Source organism: Mytilus edulis, chromosome 13, assembly GCF_963676685.1.
Source record: "Mytilus edulis chromosome 13, xbMytEdul2.2, whole genome shotgun sequence".
Classification (NCBI taxonomy): Eukaryota; Metazoa; Mollusca; class Bivalvia; order Mytilida; family Mytilidae; genus Mytilus; species Mytilus edulis.
Window position 1 is genome coordinate 10,870,949 of NC_092356.1, and position 9,364 is coordinate 10,880,312.

A 9,364-nucleotide genomic window follows, 5' to 3' on the forward strand; every position below is an offset into this window, starting at 1 on the left:
CGGTTCGGAACTTTGCCGTAGGGATATGTCGAGGAGTACCGAATGTGTGGTTGGTATGGAAAATACGTAAATTGGCAACTTTGAACCTCTGTGGTGGCCAGACGGGCCCGGATCCCAGAAAAATATTTAAGTGGGGAATAGCTTGGGTCAATACCTTTAAAATGAGCTAGGTCCGGTTCGGAACTTTGCCGTAGGGATATGTCGAGGAGTACCGAATGTGTGGTTGGTATGGAAAATACGTAAATTGGCAACTTTGAACCTCTGTGGTGGCCAGACAGGCCCGGATCCCAGAAAAATATTTAAGTGGGGAATAGCTTGGGTCAATACCTTTAAAATGAACTAGGTCCGGTTCGGAACTTTGCCGTTGGTATATGCCGAAAAGTATCGAATGTATGCATATGGTTAATACGGCAAATTACGTCAAGGGTCACCTTTGAACCTCTGTGGTGGCCAGACGGGCCCGGATCCCAGAAAAATATTTAAGTGGCAAATAGCTTGGATCAATACCTTTGAAATGAGCTAGGTCCGGTTCGGAACTTTGCCGTAGGGATATGTCGAGGAGTACCGAATGTGTGGTTGGTATGGAAAATACGTAAATTGGCAACTTTGAACCTCTGTGGTGGCCAGACGGGCCCGGATCCCAGAAAAATATTTAAGTGGGGAATAGCTTGGGTCAATACCTTTAAAATGAGCTAGGTCCGGTTCGGAACTTTGCCGTAGGGATATGTCGAGGAGTACCGAATGTGTGGTTGGTATGGAAAATACGTAAATTGGCAACTTTGAACCTCTGTGGTGGCCAGACAGGCCCGGATCCCAGAAAAATATTTAAGTGGGGAATAGCTTGGGTCAATACCTTTAAAATGAACTAGGTCCGGTTCGGAACTTTGCCGTTGGTATATGCCGAAAAGTATCGAATGTATGCATATGGTTAATACGGCAAATTACGTCAAGGGTCACCTTTGAACCTCTGTGGTGGCCAGACGGGCCCGGATCCCAGAAAAATATTTAAGTGGCAAATAGCTTGGATCAATACCTTTGAAATGAGCTAGGTCCGGTTCGGAACTTTGCCGTAGGGATATGTCGAGGAGTACCGAATGTGTGGTTGGTATGGAAAATACGTAAATTGGCAACTTTGAACCTCTGTGGTGGCCAGACGGGCCCGGATCCCAGAAAAATATTTAAGTGGGGAATAGCTTGGGTCAATACCTTTAAAATGAGCTAGGTCCGGTTCGGAACTTTGCCGTAGGGATATGTCGAGGAGTACCGAATGTGTGGTTGGTATGGAAAATACGTAAATTGGCAACTTTGAACCTCTGTGGTGGCCAGACAGGCCCGGATCCCAGAAAAATATTTAAGTGGGGAATAGCTTGGGTCAATACCTTTAAAATGAACTAGGTCCGGTTCGGAACTTTGCCGTTGGTATATGCCGAAAAGTATCGAATGTATGCATATGGTTAATACGGCAAATTACGTCAAGGGTCACCTTTGAACCTCTGTGGTGGCCAGACGGGCCCGGATCCCAGAAAAATATTTAAGTGGCAAATAGCTTGGATCAATACCTTTGAAATGAGCTAGGTCCGGTTCGGAACTTTGCCGTAGGGATATGTCGAGGAGTACCGAATGTGTGGTTGGTATGGAAAATACGTAAATTGGCAACTTTGAACCTCTGTGGTGGCCAGACGGGCCCGGATCCCAGAAAAATATTTAAGTGGGGAATAGCTTGGGTCAATACCTTTAAAATGAGCTAGGTCCGGTTCGGAACTTTGCCGTAGGGATATGTCGAGGAGTACCGAATGTGTGGTTGGTATGGAAAATACGTAAATTGGCAACTTTGAACCTCTGTGGTGGCCAGACAGGCCCGGATCCCAGAAAATATTTAAGTGGGGAATAGCTTGGGTCAATACCTTTAAAATGAACTAGGTCCGGTTCGGAACTTTGCCGTTGGTATATGCCGAAAAGTATCGAATGTATGCATATGGTTAATACGGCAAATTACGTCAAGGGTCACCTTTGAACCTCTGTGGTGGCCAGACGGGCCCGGATCCCAGAAAAATATTTAAGTGGCAAATAGCTTGGATCAATACCTTTGAAATGAGCTAGGTCCGGTTCGGAACTTTGCCGTAGGGATATGTCGAGGAGTACCGAATGTGTGGTTGGTATGGAAAATACGTAAATTGGCAACTTTGAACCTCTGTGGTGGCCAGACGGGCCCGGATCCCAGAAAAATATTTAAGTGGGGAATAGCTTGGGTCAATACCTTTAAATGAGCTAGGTCCGGTTCGGAACTTTGCCGTAGGGATATGTCGAGGAGTACCGAATGTGTGGTTGGTATGGAAAATACGTAAATTGGCAACTTTGAACCTCTGTGGTGGCCAGACAGGCCCGGATCCAGAAAAATATTTAAGTGGGGAATAGCTTGGGTCAATACCTTTAAAATGAACTAGTCCGGTTCGGAACTTTGCCGTTGGTATATGCGAAAAGTATCGAATGTATGCATATGTTAATACGGCAAATTACGTCAAGGGTCACCTTTGAACCTCTGTGGTGGCCAGACGGGCCCGGATCCCAGAAAAATATTTAAGTGGCAAATAGCTTGGATCAATACCTTTGAAATGAGCTAGGTCCGGTTCGGAACTTTGCCGTAGGGATATGTCGAGGAGTACCGAATGTGTGGTTGGTATGGAAAATACGTAAATTGGCAACTTTGAACCTCTGTGGTGGCCAGACGGGCCGGATCCCAGAAAAATATTTAAGTGGGGAATAGCTTGGGTCAATACCTTTAAAATGAGCTAGGTCCGGTTCGGAACTTTGCCGTAGGGATATGTCGAGGAGTACCGAATGTGTGGTTGGTATGGAAAATACGTAAATTGGCAACTTTGAACCTCTGTGGTGGCCAGACAGGCCCGGATCCCAGAAAAATATTTAAGTGGGGAATAGCTTGGGTCAATACCTTTAAAATGAACTAGGTCCGGTTCGGAACTTTGCCGTTGGTATATGCCGAAAAGTATCGAATGTATGCATATGGTTAATACGGCAAATTACGTCAAGGGTCACCTTTGAACCTCTGTGGTGGCCAGACGGGCCCGGATCCCAGAAAAATATTTAAGTGGCAAATAGCTTGGATCAATACCTTTGAAATGAGCTAAGTCCGGTTCGGAACTTTGCGTAGGGATATGTCGAGGAGTACCGAATGTGTGGTTGGTATGGAAAATACGTAAATTGGCAACTTTGAACCTCTGTGGTGGCCAGACGGGCCCGGATCCCAGAAAAATATTTAAGTGGGGAATAGCTTGGGTCAATACCTTTAAAATGAGCTAGGTCCGGTTCGGAACTTTGCCGTAGGGATATGTCGAGGAGTACCGAATGTGTGGTTGGTATGGAAAATACGTAAATTGGCAACTTTGAACCTCTGTGGTGGCCAGACAGGCCCGGATCCCAGAAAAATATTTAAGTGGGGAATAGCTTGGGTCAATACCTTTAAAATGAACTAGGTCCGGTTCGGAACTTTGCCGTTGGTATATGCCGAAAAGTATCGAATGTATGCATATGGTTAATACGGCAAATTACGTCAAGGGTCACCTTTGAACCTCTGTGGTGGCCAGACGGGCCCGGATCCCAGAAAAATATTTAAGTGGCAAATAGCTTGGATCAATACCTTTGAAATGAGCTAGGTGGGTATACATTTACAATTAATTCTCCATAGGCCGTAATGGTAACGTTTTCCTCCGTTGCTCAGTCCATATCGTTTACTTGAACATGTATGATGGCTCATATCGAAGCTGATACATTTATACATGTCTGGTTAAATTTTCGGGGTGGCAAGTGAGATTACTTTTTTCGCAAATTGATGGACCCCGGAAGATGGTGAAAAATGTCACTCTCCTCATGAAATAATCCCAAAATTCGATCATAAAATTCAATAAAAAAATTGTCCTTTCTAATAATTTATTTCAGGTCAAATCTACATCTTCTTTTCTCATCACACCAGCTCTATAAAACAGTTCTTATTGTTCATTTATGTCCATTTTAAAATCACAGCATCCACAATTGTATGGCGGACTAATATTTTTTTAATTACGTCATCTGAGTTCCTCATCTCAAGGTCTATTAGGGATCCTGACCCATATTGAAATTCATACTTCTGATTTTTCCAAATATTTTTATGTGATCTTCATCGGTATAACATTCTGAATAAATCTGTGTATTTTTGTCCATTTCTGAAAAAAAATAAAGTTGTTTTAGCACTATACGGCAATGACACTTTCGTCGCTATATTCATTTATTTGAATACAATGTGTTTGTATAATTAATTTCTTCCAGAATACCTTCACTAGTCAAAACAAGGACAAAACTTCTGATTATAACCTTTAATTACAATACGCAGACCCTGTTAAAGCATTCTATAAAATTTTCTTGTGCCTTAAAGTGCATTTTGACAGAGAAATTATGCAAAAATGAAGATTTTATAAAAAACCAACACCAAAATAATTATTCTTACTAGTGGAAATCTGGTATTTAAAACTGTGGAAAGCACTCTTAACTACTTGGAAAGTCATCCTTATCATATAATTAGAGTGCAATATAGTGCAAATTTTCAAAACTTGTCCTTTCACATAATTCTATTTGAGAAAAAATGTTTTTAACATGTATTTCAGTGAAAACCTTTTATTAGTGAGAAATCCACATGAGGTTTTAAAGGAAACATTGTGACATCACATGTATTATGGCGTCATTAAATAACGACAGATCAAAATAGAGCTAAATATAGTTTGCAGTGTTACGTGAGAAACAGTTACCGCAAGATTTAACTCGAAATATTGAGTCGAAACGATCTGTAACTAAGCCTTTTCATTTAATACCAAGACCATAGCAACAGTTTTCATATTTGCATATTTTTAACATACCGACTGTAATTTCAATTGCATAAATACCATAAATAAACAATTTAGAGCTTGCCTAATAAAGCAAAATGCTTACCAGTTATTCAGGACTTTTTAAAACCTCTAGTTTGCCATCTCAGGTTAAAAAGTAATGATATGTCTGGAACTGAAATAAGACAAAAAAAATTACTCAGGCTGTGTTATCATTTGATTTAAATACAGAAATACTATTGAGAGAGAAAAATCTAATTCTTGAAAGTTTAATCACAAAGAAAGACAAATGCTTCTCCCTTGTGGCTTAGTCACCTTCATTTAAACCTTTTATTTTAGAAGCAATGGGTAGTAGCTAACTAGCTTAATAGTTGAATAGGTGCAGAAATATTGTTTTCAAAAAGGTTTGACCCTCCCCCTTTTCACTCAGAAATGACAATATCTATTGTTTTGCTCAAGTGCATTAAAAATATTAGTTCATGATTTTCTTAAAACATGTACATGTTTTTTCTGTTTTTTTGCATATGATATCTACTGACCAGGGGTCAAATCATTGGATAAAAGCACATGCGATGATGTATCTCACTTTACTCGTATGAAGTGTGTTATCTCCCTTGATTATCAGGTATTCCTGTAGACCGAAGTGATAATTACATAACAAAGACTATATTGTGTCATGTTTACTTACAATTTAATAATATTTAAAAGTTGTTTCTTGCCTTTTTCAATATAGTAAACAAATTCCTTTCGGATCTCTCGGAAGTAAACAAAGTTATGATTGTGCCTAAAAAAAGTGTTCAGCCCCGTGCCAGTAATGCATTTTAAAAGCAAAGTTTCATTGAGTTTTTGCTGATCTTTATCAATAATATTTATCTTAAACCATTTATAATAACAAGGTATAAATAAAAAAACTACTAACCATCATTTTCGGTGGTGTACAAGGTGAAATCATCCATAAATCAGCCTGAAAACTTCTGGAATTAAGCTTCTAATTTGGGTATACATTTACAATTAATTCTCCATAGGCCGTAATGGTAACGTTTTCCTCCGTTGCTCAGTCCATATCGTTTACTTGAACATGTATGATGGCTCATATCGAAGCTGATACATTTATACATGTCTGGTTAAATTTTCGGGGTGGCAAGTGAGATTACTTTTTTCGCAAATTGATGGACCCCGGAAGATGGTGAAAAATGTCACTCTCCTCATGAAATAATCCCAAAATTCGGATCATAAAATTCAATAAAAAAATTGTCCTTTCTAATAATTTATTTCAGGTCAAATCTACATCTTTCTTTTCTCATCACACCAGCTCTATAAAACAGTTCTTATTGTTCATTTATGTCCATTTTTAAAATCACAGCATCCACAATTGTATGGCGGACTAATATTTTTTTTAATTACGTCATCTGAGTTCCTCATCTCAAGGTCTATTAGGGATCCTGACCCAGGTCCGGTTCGGAACTTTGCCGTAGGGATATGTCGAGGAGTACCGAATGTGTGGTTGGTATGGAAAATACGTAAATTGGCAACTTTGAACCTCTGTGGTGGCCAGACGGGCCCGGATCCCAGAAAAATATTTAAGTGGGGAATAGCTTGGGTCAATACCTTTAAAATGAGCTAGGTCCGGTTCGGAACTTTGCCGTAGGGATATGTCGAGGAGTACCGAATGTGTGGTTGGTATGGAAAATACGTAAATTGGCAACTTTGAACCTCTGTGGTGGCCAGACAGGCCCGGATCCCAGAAAAATATTTAAGTGGGGAATAGCTTGGGTCAATACCTTTAAAATGAACTAGGTCCGGTTCGGAACTTTGCCGTTGGTATATGCCGAAAAGTATCGAATGTATGCATATGGTTAATACGGCAAATTACGTCAAGGGTCACCTTTGAACCTCTGTGGTGGCCAGACGGGCCCGGATCCCAGAAAAATATTTAAGTGGCAAATAGCTTGGATCAATACCTTTGAAATGAGCTAGGTCCGGTTCGGAACTTTGCCGTAGGGATATGTCGAGGAGTACCGAATGTGTGGTTGGTATGGAAAATACGTAAATTGGCAACTTTGAACCTCTGTGGTGGCCAGACGGGCCCGGATCCCAGAAAAATATTTAAGTGGGGAATAGCTTGGGTCAATACCTTTAAAATGAGCTAGGTCCGGTTCGGAACTTTGCCGTAGGGATATGTCGAGGAGTACCGAATGTGTGGTTGGTATGGAAAATACGTAAATTGGCAACTTTGAACCTCTGTGGTGGCCAGACAGGCCCGGATCCCAGAAAAATATTTAAGTGGGGAATAGCTTGGGTCAATACCTTTAAAATGAACTAGGTCCGGTTCGGAACTTTGCCGTTGGTATATGCCGAAAAGTATCGAATGTATGCATATGGTTAATACGGCAAATTACGTCAAGGGTCACCTTTGAACCTCTGTGGTGGCCAGACGGGCCCGGATCCCAGAAAAATATTTAAGTGGCAAATAGCTTGGATCAATACCTTTGAAATGAGCTAGGTCCGGTTCGGAACTTTGCCGTAGGGATATGTCGAGGAGTACCGAATGTGTGGTTGGTATGGAAAATACGTAAATTGGCAACTTTGAACCTCTGTGGTGGCCAGACGGGCCCGGATCCCAGAAAAATATTTAAGTGGGGAATAGCTTGGGTCAATACCTTTAAAATGAGCTAGGTCCGGTTCGGAACTTTGCCGTAGGGATATGTCGAGGAGTACCGAATGTGTGGTTGGTATGGAAAATACGTAAATTGGCAACTTTGAACCTCTGTGGTGGCCAGACAGGCCCGGATCCCAGAAAAATATTTAAGTGGGGAATAGCTTGGGTCAATACCTTTAAAATGAACTAGGTCCGGTTCGGAACTTTGCCGTTGGTATATGCCGAAAAGTATCGAATGTATGCATATGGTTAATACGGCAAATTACGTCAAGGGTCACCTTTGAACCTCTGTGGTGGCCAGACGGGCCCGGATCCCAGAAAAATATTTAAGTGGCAAATAGCTTGGATCAATACCTTTGAAATGAGCTAGGTCCGGTTCGGAACTTTGCCGTAGGGATATGTCGAGGAGTACCGAATGTGTGGTTGGTATGGAAAATACGTAAATTGGCAACTTTGAACCTCTGTGGTGGCCAGACGGGCCCGGATCCCAGAAAAATATTTAAGTGGGGAATAGCTTGGGTCAATACCTTTAAAATGAGCTAGGTCCGGTTTGGAACTTTGCCGTAGGGATATGTCGAGGAGTACCGAATGTGTGGTTGGTATGGAAAATACGTAAATTGGCAACTTTGAACCTCTGTGGTGGCCAGACAGGCCCGGATCCCAGAAAAATATTTAAGTGGGGAATAGCTTGGGTCAATACCTTTAAAATGAACTAGGTCCGGTTCGGAACTTTGCCGTTGGTATATGCCGAAAAGTATCGAATGTATGCATATGGTTAATACGGCAAATTACGTCAAGGGTCACCTTTGAACCTCTGTGGTGGCCAGACGGGCCCGGATCCCAGAAAAATATTTAAGTGGCAAATAGCTTGGATCAATACCTTTGAAATGAGCTAGGTCCGGTTCGGAACTTTGCCGTAGGGATATGTCGAGGAGTACCGAATGTGTGGTTGGTATGGAAAATACGTAAATTGGCAACTTTGAACCTCTGTGGTGGCCAGACGGGCCCGGATCCCAGAAAAATATTTAAGTGGGGAATAGCTTGGGTCAATACCTTTAAAATGAGCTAGGTCCGGTTCGGAACTTTGCCGTAGGGATATGTCGAGGAGTACCGAATGTGTGGTTGGTATGGAAAATACGTAAATTGGCAACTTTGAACCTCTGTGGTGGCCAGACAGGCCCGGATCCCAGAAAAATATTTAAGTGGGGAATAGCTTGGGTCAATACCTTTAAAATGAACTAGGTCCGGTTCGGAACTTTGCCGTTGGTATATGCCGAAAAGTATCGAATGTATGCATATGGTTAATACGGCAAATTACGTCAAGGGTCACCTTTGAACCTCTGTGGTGGCCAGACGGGCCCGGATCCCAGAAAAATATTTAAGTGGCAAATAGCTTGGATCAATACCTTTGAAATGAGCTAGGTCCGGTTCGGAACTTTGCCGTAGGGATATGTCGAGGAGTACCGAATGTGTGGTTGGTATGGAAAATACGTAAATTGGCAACTTTGAACCTCTGTGGTGGCCAGACGGGCCCGGATCCCAGAAAAATATTTAAGTGGGGAATAGCTTGGGTCAATACCTTTAAAATGAGCTAGGTCCGGTTCGGAACTTTGCCGTAGGGATATGTCGAGGAGTACCGAATGTGTGGTTGGTATGGAAAATACGTAAATTGGCAACTTTGAACCTCTGTGGTGGCCAGACAGGCCCGGATCCCAGAAAAATATTTAAGTGGGGAATAGCTTGGGTCAATACCTTTAAAATGAACTAGGTCCGGTTCGGAACTTTGCCGTTGGTATATGCCGAAAAGTATCGAATGTATGCATATGGTTAATAC

The 9,364-nt window shown here is 41.8% G+C and overlaps 1 long non-coding RNA gene across 1 annotated transcript; it reads right to left on the bottom strand.

The window, feature by feature from the left end:
- Positions 1-3,944: 3,944 nt before the first annotated feature.
- Positions 3,945-6,317, bottom strand: LOC139501085 (uncharacterized). The gene is made up of 3 exons (XR_011658454.1): positions 5,791-6,317; positions 4,978-5,046; positions 3,945-4,217 (listed from the first exon to the last, which is right to left on the bottom strand). It is a non-coding gene; the product is annotated as an uncharacterized lncRNA (long non-coding RNA).
- Positions 6,318-9,364: the final 3,047 nt, after the last annotated feature.